The 10,284-nt window shown below is 49.6% G+C and overlaps 1 long non-coding RNA gene across 1 annotated transcript; it reads right to left on the bottom strand.

The window, feature by feature from the left end:
- Positions 1-3,301: 3,301 nt before the first annotated feature.
- Positions 3,302-6,217, bottom strand: LOC125136411 (uncharacterized). The gene is made up of 2 exons (XR_007137175.1): positions 4,694-6,217; positions 3,302-4,423 (listed from the first exon to the last, which is right to left on the bottom strand). It is a non-coding gene; the product is annotated as an uncharacterized LOC125136411 (long non-coding RNA).
- Between the last annotated feature and the right edge of the window lie 4,067 nt (positions 6,218-10,284).

The raw sequence follows: 10,284 nt of genomic DNA on the forward strand, positions 1-10,284 counted from the left end.
TTCTGGACGTTGTGAACGCTGCAAGAAAGGATCCACTGTGTTTGAGAGGCTCACATTCTTAAGGCCAGGAAACCTGGCCCACCCCAAAACCAAGCGCTCCTAAGGCGGGGCAGTTGCCTTTTCCCAGAGCCCGGCCTCGACTCCTCTTCTCCTCTTTCCCCATTCCCCCCTCCCACGAAGCCCGGAGGTTTACCCCCCTCCCCTTACGCCACCTTCACCTACTCTTCCCAAGAACAGATTGTTTATCAGAACGGGCAGCCAAGAAATCTACTCCTGTTTCTGGCCTCTGCCAGAGATTAATCACACTTGGGAAAGGCACAACTTGCCTGTGTTGGGGCGGGGCAGCGGGGGGCGAGGGGGGAGCGTCGTTAAAAGGAAAGACCAATGATTTTGACATTTGACAAGCTGACCAAAGTTGGCGCTACCATTCCCCTCATTTATTTTAGAAAGTCAGCGTAAAGGACTGAATTATATTCCGTTATATTCCATATATTCCATTCCCGCCCCCCTCTACCTCCATATTCCCCCTCCTTCTTTAAGGCTTCATGTTTGATGCTTTAATAGTACTGACTGGCTTTTAATTCTGATTAACATTCTCAGCTGAGAGAGAGAGAGAGAGAGAGAGAGAGAGTGTGTGTGTGTGTGTGTGTGTGTGTGTGAATTGGGGGCTGGAAAGACACATTCACAAACCTGACCGCCTGACAAATCCCCCCTTTTCATCCTTCCCTTTGAAATGACATCAAGATGGACTTGGGGGGAGGTGGGGATGAGGAGAGAAGACATGGGAAAAAAAAGAGGGAAGGGGAAGCAATTTATGTGCTTTTCTAAGGCAGCTAGTAAAATTCCTCAGGGAGAACAAATGCCAAAATTGACTGTCTTGGTGTATTTTAGACCTGATCGGCAGGGTGAATCATGTCAGGACTTTGCACTGGACCCGCAGCCTGGAAGCCAAGAAGAACAGACACACAAAACATCCCCGTGGCTGGGAGGTACCTTTCTGAAAGAGGCAGGAGATAGATATTTGCTCTCACCAGATTCCTCTCCATCAGGATTTTTTTCTCAACTTCATTGCAAGATGGAGTAAAAAAAAAAAAGTCTGATAAAGAAAAACCAGGGATAGAAAACGCCCCATAAAACGTACCCCCAAAGGGAAGGTGCAAAACCCATTTGATCCAATATATAGATATCTCCACCCTGGATTTCTTTCTTTTTTTTCTTTCTTTTTTTTTTTTTACCTTTGCTTTACAACTCTGCAGACATCAGGTTAGCAAAAGGTAATAAATAGTCCTTGCACAGCAGGGTCTGGACTAGTGAAAACAGTTTACTGAAATTAATGGGCCTCGCTTGAACCAAAACCTCCACTTTGGAATTAATGCCAGACATAGTTTTCCTGAACTCTATCCAACCGCCTAAGCAGCAGACAATTTTCGTTCTATTTGTGCTAGAAAATAAAGCCCGGGCTCTTGATCTCAGTGTAGATTATAATTTTTTTTTTTTAATTCAGCACAGTGAACGCAATGCCAATTTCCAGTTTTTGCTAGTAGAAGCCCTAGTGCTCTGGGCCGTGCCTGACAGTCAGAAGTTATCTGGTAAACTTTCCATTGAAAACCATCTCGGAGCTCCCTCCCCATCGGTGGCCTCAGAGCTCTGACCACGACACCCCACCCAAGAGATTCAAGGAAAGCTCTAGAAACAGGCTCTGTTCTCAATAACAGCCCTCTTCCCGAGGGCTCTTAGAAAGGCTGGATCTGAACAACGCTGCCTGCGTGACCTCAATTCCCCATCCTAAATGAAGCTCCAAAGCACCCAAGGGAAACCCACCCCCTACCCAGACCCCGCTATTCAGGGTGTCTACAGTTCTGAAGCTGCTCGTATTTTTATTAATGTATTTTTAAGGCTGAAAGGCACACACGCGCACACTCCACATAGGTTCACGCCCAGTGGTTATGGCAGGTACAGCGGAGCCTGGTGCCCCGGCTGTCAGTGTCTGATCCCAGCCTGCCCTCCCTCCCCCCACTGTTAATAAAAGCCCGGTCATGGGTAGCCGGCGTTCTGGTTTTCATTGTACAGTCTGCACTGGTGACACAGGACATGTGGAAAATTTTGAGAGCACTGCGGTGAATGGCGTGGAGGGGGAGCGTGAGCGGGGGGAGGGGAAGAGGGAGAGGAGCGAGTTACTTTTTAGCTTCCGCTAAGTACTTGGCAGCTCGCCAGGCCCGAAGGATTCTGGGAAGCGAAAACCTCCCCAGTATAAACTGCCAGCTTTAAGCAGCCCTGACAGTTCTGCTCCTTCCAAACTTGGCAGCGGTTCAAAGTGCTCTTTCATTTGAAATGCTGGAAGCCTGCCATGTGCAATGCAGATTTGCTGTGCCTGTGCGCAGAAGGAACTGATAAATGCCGTTGCGGTTGCCATGGGGACAGGAGGCTATCAGAATGGCCTTGTGATCCGCAGCCTCTCAGCGCGGCAGGCTCTCGCTCTGCCTCCCGCCCCTCCTCCCTCTAGTCAGTGAGATGGTGAAATAAATGTTCTGGAAAAAGGTTAACCCTCCCGGCTCTGGTGCCGAAGCCGAGCGGAGGTTAACCTCTGAGCACTTCGCCGGCCTGAAGTGCCACCCGGGACGGGACCGCAGTCTTCAGCACCGCCCTCGGGCGGGTCACCATATGCCCAGCTTCCCCACCCCCCCCAACCACCCAAACAGTCTCACACACCCCAAGCCCTGCTTCCTGCTCCCTGGGGGCTCTCACAAAGCTGTGTTTTTAATAGAGCTTTTCAGCAAGCCCAAGTGTAAGTCTTTGAGTCATCACAACCCGGATGTAAACACAGCAGCCCTACATTCTGCACAGTTTGCGTGTATTTTATCTTTTTAATAATATTTAGCTGGCAACTTGAAACGGCAAGGATGCCAGATACTTTAGCCAGCCACTTACATCATGAAGCATCCATCTTGGGGAGAGTGGCCGCCTGTCCTTTCCCGGTTCTCTCTCTCCCTGCCCTGAGACCTCAGGAAATCTGGGTCTTTCTGAAGGCATCGTATTGCAGCAGAGGCGACCGGGTCCCTTCGAACAGAATGACAAGCTTCAGAATGAGCATGACATCACCCTGGGCAACAACACAAGGGTGTGTTCCTGTCAGAGACAAGACCTTGGGTTTGGGATCGGAGTGCAAACAGGTCTTTCATTTATGCTGAGCGGAAGGGATGGAACCAGTCTGGATGGCCGGCCCCTCCATTTTGCACAAGCTGCTATTTGAAAAAGCCTGAGTCGATGTACAGAAACAAAATACACGCAGATTTGGTACATGTTCAGGTCTGTAATGCCAACTCTCCGGGTGGCCTGTTTAATGGGGGAAAAATGAAATACTCCATTCCAGCCAAGGCCTATGGAGGCCAAAGAGGTTTAGTGATTTATTTACATTGAGCAGTATTCCTTCTCAACCCAACTCGCTATTTCCTGAAGGTTTCCTGAACCTAAACCTTCGTTAACATCCCAGGAAGAGAACATATTTTTCCTGTGGCTTTCAATATTTTCTGCTAAATATATTTCGGTGCGCTGTTTATCTAGGGTTTCAGCTTTCAGACCTTTATGTACTTTTGACACCTTGTGGCTGCTCCACTGAAAAATGGTGTATGTTTATTAAAGAGGACTTTATGTGCTGGGCGTTAAGGCAGTGGGAATTTCTGTTGGGTCTGTGTATAATGAGGGCTGCAGGATGAGATCCAAGTCAGAGGCCTGTTTGGTTTGTGAACCCCTTTTGACAAAGCGGGCCCTAGAGCTCACACAAACCTTTGAATACCACAGAAGGTTGAACCAAATGAGGTATTTCTTCATACGTGCACGGCTGACATGGAGGCCAGACGGGAGAAAGACAGAAAATGCCCCAGGTTCTGGGGGCTTAACTGTGATGTCTTTTAACCTGCCTCTCTCTGGCTGTCAGCTATATTGTCAGGGCAGTTCTGGCCAGGGCATTCCGTTTCACTGGAATTTCTTTACTTCCAGTGGCCTCTTCCAAATAAATACATTAATCAATAAAAGCCATCTGCTTCACCTCACCAGCAGGCGCAGAACTGGAAGGGGTAGCGTTGAATGCAATTTGGAGGAGCAATTGGCCCTTGAGACATTTCGAGATGGGTTTTGGCTTGGAATTAAACAGGAGGTGGAGGCAGAAATCGGGTGACTCTTTCTCCTCCAGCCCCCCCCCCCCCCTCCAACTTCAGCCCCCACCTTCCCCAGAAAATCCAGGCAGCTGAGTTTTTGGCTCTTGCAGCTGCTGGGCTTTGGCAAGCCCAAAGCATATTTCGTGGTGGTGATTCCTTTCCCAGGTTGACCGACATGTTTCTGTACTGAGCGCAAGGGATGTTTCCTGACTGTGTGCACGCATCAGAGGCTCTATTTTTCATGTAGGGCTTCTGGTGACGGTTTAAAGCTGGAAGAACAAAGCAGAGCATGATGAGCCCCTCTCAGCAGCGTCCAGAGAGAAAGACTCTATCCAAAGAGCTGGCTCCGTAGAGCGGAGATGGGTGATTTTACATTTTAGTCAAGCCCGGAGCAGCCCTTGCCCCCCAAGGCCATGCTCATATTTCAGAAACTGTTTTCCATCCCCACCCCCAACACACCCCTCTCTCTCTCTCTCTTCCTCTCTCTCTCCCCCTCCCTCTTTCCCTCTCTGTCCTTGTGGTGTCTGCTTCTTTGTTACCTTCAAAAGTTCTTCCTTTTTTCAGCCTTCCTTCCTCTCCCAAATGGGAAGTTTGAACAAGCCATGTGGGGGCCCTCGAGTGTCTTCCCAAAGGGAGGCACGCTCTGAGATTCCGAACAGCCTAGACACTCCCAGGTTCAGCCCGATGACGATGACGACAGAGGGGAGCCGGTGGTGTGGCATCCCTGTCCCGGGGCCTGAGGAGCCCGCTTCCCAGAAGTCGGTGGATTAGGAAGGTCTGCTTCAGGGGCTGCCAGGGAACAACTCCCTTTTGTGTTGCTGTCTAGCATGTGACCAGAATGCTGCCAGCTAATTTTAACCCCACCAAAGTACGGCTGGGAAAAAAACAAAAAAACAACAACAACCGAAAAAAAAAAAAAAAAACTGTCTTGCATCTGGAGAGAGAAATGCTGTGGGCTGGATAAAAGCTTTTTCAGCCTGTGTTCCTTCCTGTTTCAGTTTCCAAACTTGCATTATCGGTAACCTGAAAAATGATGAGTTTCACCAAATTCCTGGATATTGCACAAGAGGACAATGAGTCTATTTCGGGTGCTCTGACTGTGTCTGGCACAGACCCTGGAAGCCATTGTTTTCGGGAGGGAGACGGTTTGGGGTTTCCTGGTGCTTTCCTTCTAGGGTCTCAGAGCCCCCAAAGGTGGGGGGGTGGCCCTCTCCATGGTAACCATGCAGGCCGTCCTCTGAAAGGACCTGGGTGGGAAGTGAGTGGCTGGGCGGGTGGGGGCAGTGGCAGTGGTGGCCTTGGAGGTGTTAAAAGGCAGATGGCAGGGAGTGCTTGTCAGGGGACAGCAGGAGCAGGAAGAAGCAGGGAGAAGGAAGCATTCATAATTGCTGGGTGCCCCCCCCTCCCCAGGCCACCAAGCTCTCCTACTGAGTTTCCATTATCTGCTTTCAGCACCAGGAATTAATGGAGGACTTTCTAGGGGTCCTCACCCTGGAGACTGGCTCCTCGAAGCATTTCCATGGCGCTTAATTGTTGCTCTCTGGCTAGGTGGCCGATGATGCTAGGGAAAAGGTACGGAATCTCAAGAGACAGGAAATGAAGAAGCTCGGATGAGATAGTGTGTAGCTCGGCAGCTGCTGCCGGCCGTTCTAAAACCAGGTAGAGAGACAGGCTGTCATTTACCTGTGGGTCACGGTGCAGTCCCAGAAGACACACGGTGATGGCAAAGAGACTGAGGGGAAAGACCCCGGTTAAGGCTGCAGCACTCCTGGCAACCAGGAGGGCTTGGTGGCATTTGTCCTCACGGTTGCTGAGAGCTTCAGCTGCCTACAAGGCCATTTGCTCTGCCCGCCCCGTCCGGCCAGCCTCTATGCCTTTAAAGGCTCCTTGTTGCTGTCTGAGGCCCACCTCTGCACCCGCATCGTCTGGCAAAGCTGCTGTATCTTTGAAAGCCAGGGAACTTCCTAGGAGACATTTCCCCTACCATCTGCCTCTGAGCTGCTGCCATAACCTTCCCACAGCAGTCAAGTTCAGCCTCAATTCCTAAATGGAGGTTCTCTCTACTCTGTTGTTCCAAAGGCTTGTGTGGAATGAGAAGCTGTGCTTTAATTAAAAAGATGAGCGCGCGTAAGGGAACCGATGATTTTTGATGCTTCACGAAGATGTTTGAATTTCGTTTCTTGCATTTCACAGTAGGGGGTGGCCAGGCTGGTCAGCACTTTTAGGGGTAAGACCACTAAACGCTTTTCCTGTTTGACGGACAGCTGGCGCTTGGCACAGTAGGATTGTAAACGGAACCCAAAGGCCAGAATCTGTTCCTTGGGTGTCTCTGCAGAGTGTCACCAGCCTTCAGGTATCTGAGGACACGTTTTACATTTACCTTTCCAGCCGGAGGATGGAGGATTCCTAAATGTTTCCTCACAGCACCACAGCTGGAATGCAGCTGCCGCAGGGTGGAACAAACACAAACTCTTTGTGGGTCAGCCGGGTGAGGGAGGGCAAGGACTCTTGGAAGGTTGGGAAAGTCCTTGTTTCTAAAGCCAGAGCTCAGGAATGAGTGGGGCCTCTGATGTGCAGAGCTTTCCAGATGGGGGAAGGAAGGGTAAGTTTTTGCCCTCTGGGCAGATTCCAAAAAATCGCTTTGGGGAGGCCAACTATTTTTGAAATTGCCTTTCAAGCAAACAGCACAAATGTTTAAATTGACCTGGAAAACCCTTCCTTTTTCCTTTCCCTGCAATCCAAGTCTGTTCCCTTGAACATTAATCCACAGGAGCATTTTGCCCAAGCTTCTCTCTTTCCCCACGTCTTTGAAAAATATTATTATTATTATCTTTGGTTCGGAAATCTTTTGGAAGCCTTCCCAGACTGGAGCTATAGAATGCTTCCAGGAAAATGCCTAAGGAGTGTCTGTGTTTTGAGTTTCTCTGGAGGGGGTAAAACATGTTTTTCAGAGCGACGGAGCTGGGGGCAGCCCGTCTTATGCAAGAGGCCAGCCAAGCAAAAGGGCAGACTGCACGGAAGGGGCTGCGCGTTTCCCAAAGTGCTGAAACGAAGGTGTGGTTCAGCCGGCTCGCCTGTGCTCTTCTCTCAGTCTTTCATTACTGCAGCTGCCTCGATGTCAGTTCGTGTGTGAAGCAGCACCCCAGGAGATGGGCTGAGAACAGCTGGGGGCCAGGGTTGGAACTTCATTCTCAAGTTAGCAGCCTTTGTAATTTCTTGCCCAAAGAACCCTTGGAAATTTAGCTGGAAAATTGCAGGGGTCAAGCAGTACTCACCCAGCAGGCAGGGGTCCCATCCAGGCATGGAATGGAATGGGCAAAATGTACCCTGGGATGCTGGCTGCCAAGGGTGGTGCCAGCCCCCAGCCCATGCTCCCCTTGGTCCCAGAAACACAAACCCAGCTGCATGCATGCATGTATCAAAAACATCAATACAGAAAAGCAGAGAGCGCCCACATGAGACCCAAGGGTGATGGGTACTCGCAGGGCCCCCTCAGCGGTAGTAAAGGCAGCTGGGCTTTCCTGGAAATACACGCCATTCGGGCTGGTTCATGGGAAAAGGAGCAGAAAGAGGTCCCTAGGAGGGCCGCCCCGAATGAGGGCAGAGGTGCCCCAGCCACTCTCCAATGCCAAGGCTGCTTCCTCCTGGGTCAGTCCCCTGTGGCTGTGAGGGCCCAGAGCCCTTAAGAGAGGGAGGAACTAGCAGGGGGCCTGCAGTGCTGGAACCCGGAGGACACAGCTCCTAGCTCTCTCTCCCCGTGAATCTGAGGACTATTTACTAGTAGGACTGTCCTGGTTCCTGCAGGAAAATCTCTTTCCTTTCTGCCCAGGAGACACACTGACTTCAGAAGGCACCCCCCACCCCCACCCCACAGCAGGTTGGGAAGGTGCTTCACAGCCCAGATTTTGGCATGTTAACAGCAACGATGGAGGCACAGCCACCTCTCATTGAGCACTTTTGTGTCTGGCGTTGTGCTAAGAGTTTTAATGCCTACTGTCTTCCAATCAGCACCTAGCAAAGGGGGGTTTGTTATTTTTTCCTCTGTGTAGGTCAAGAAAAGGAAGCTCAGAGAGGTTAAGCAACCTATCCCAGGCCACACAGCTAGTAAATGGCGGCTGTATTTAGAACTCAAGGTTACCCTATTCTAGAGTCCTTATCAGACAGACCTGAGTTTGAATCCTGAGTGGGCCCTGTGTGATTGTGTGATCTGTGCCAACCTCCAGATTCTTCTGTTTTCATAAACCAAACATATCGAACTTTGGAAATTTCATGTCATTTAGCCTAAATTTTATTTATAAGGCAGTCGTAAGCGTTAAATAAGATAACGTATATATAGTACTTAGCAGACTGCCTCGAACGTAGTGAACACTGGATGCTACCTTTTACGAGTAATCTGAGTCAGTGTGTTTGTTCAGCATGTGTTTGTCAAGTTTCAGGGTCTCAAGCCTTTGGAAGGACCCGCACAGCCCTGAGTGGGCACATCGGACCCCAAGGACAGCTGGACGTGGTGCTGATGCAGGGAGAACCACGCCTCGTACCTTCTCTGTGACTTCTTTTAACTTGTGCCGGAACCCACACACCTGGAGCACACATCTGTGTCTGAGCCATTGATCCCTCTCTTCCACGTTGCCCACTCACGTTCAGTTGGGTTCATTAGAGGGTTCCAGTCTTCAAAATCATTCAAAGCTGATGGCTTTATTTCCTGCTGCAAAACCTCCTTCCAGGCACCTAACAGAATCAAGACAAACTCCTTAGCTTGGCACACAAGGCTCCTGGGAAACTGCCTCCAAGCCCCCTTTCTGCCTCTTCCTGCCTGCCCCTTAATTCCTTTCTGACCACGTTAAATCCCTCTTTGTTCTGAACCGACATGAACTCTCAAGCCCACGCCTTTGCAGGGCTCTTTGCTTTGCCTGGAAAGAATGCTTTCCCGTCTTCTTCTTTGAGCAAACTTCTACGCATCTTTCAAGAAACCCAACTCGGTTTTCACCTTTTCTATGAAACTGGTCTCCAGCATTTCCCTGCTCTTACTCCATGACGGTCTGCTCTTAATCTGCAACACAAAGAGTTGTAGTTATCTGTTCATACAACTCCCCCATTGGGCACTTGTGAAGTTCAAGACCAGGGCTTACCGTTCTCGCCCCAAAGTCATCTAGAAGGCCCTAAATAAATGCTAATAAACACATACTTTAATTTCAATTCTTATAATTTTATTGGCAAAAAATAATGCGTGAGTGTATCCGTATGTGATTTATACCCTCCCACATTTTAGCAAGAATTTGCAGTAGCTGTGGCTACAACAATCCCTCTTACTCACAAGCAGATATAAAGTAGTGCTTGGTGCATCTGGAGTCAAACAGTTGTGACTTCAGATCCTAACTTGGCCTCTTACTGTAACATTAAGTCATTGCTTCGTCTCCTTTGGCCTCCGTTTTCCCATCTGTAAAATGGGATGACTATGATTACCTGTGTGGCAGACACTGTTGACTTCTACCCAGTAATCACTCCTGCTTTCTTCCTCAGTGCCCTGAATTATTTTTTTCAGGAATCCGCCCCCTCTCCCTCATGCCCGCGGTGGGGAAGGGGAAAATACTGATTCATCTCAACGAATCTTGGTATCCTATTCCCCTGGCCAGTGATTCATTTTGTGGCTCACTTCTGGCCAATGAGATACAGGGAGGGATCTTAGGCGTGGGGGGTGGGGGCAGTGTCCGGAGAGTTATTCTAGGAAATATTCCTTTGCTCTTAAAACATGAGGGAAACAATTGTCCTTCTGCAGATGGATGTTACGTCTGGAGTGATAGCTGGGGCCGCAGCAGCCTTCTTGTTGTGATGAAGGCAATTACTCGGAGCTCCAAGCCAACACACTAAAGATGACAGAACGGAACTGTGGAAAGAACCCAGGTCCTGGTGGAACCATTCAGCACCTGGAGCCGCCCATCTCTGAACCTTTCCCTGAGATCATCAGTTCCTTCACCGCTCAGTGAGGGACCCCCGGCTCAATCCAGTATTGTTGAGGTTGCTGTTAGTTGCAGCTGAAAGGATTCTAACAGATCAATTTCATAGAGCTGGGATGACTAAGTAAAATAAAGTTGATAAAGTACCTAACACAGTATCTGGCACATGTTTGGTG

The sequence above is a fragment of the Phacochoerus africanus genome, chromosome 9, assembly GCF_016906955.1.
Source record: "Phacochoerus africanus isolate WHEZ1 chromosome 9, ROS_Pafr_v1, whole genome shotgun sequence".
NCBI lineage: Eukaryota > Metazoa > Chordata > Mammalia > Artiodactyla > Suidae > Phacochoerus > Phacochoerus africanus.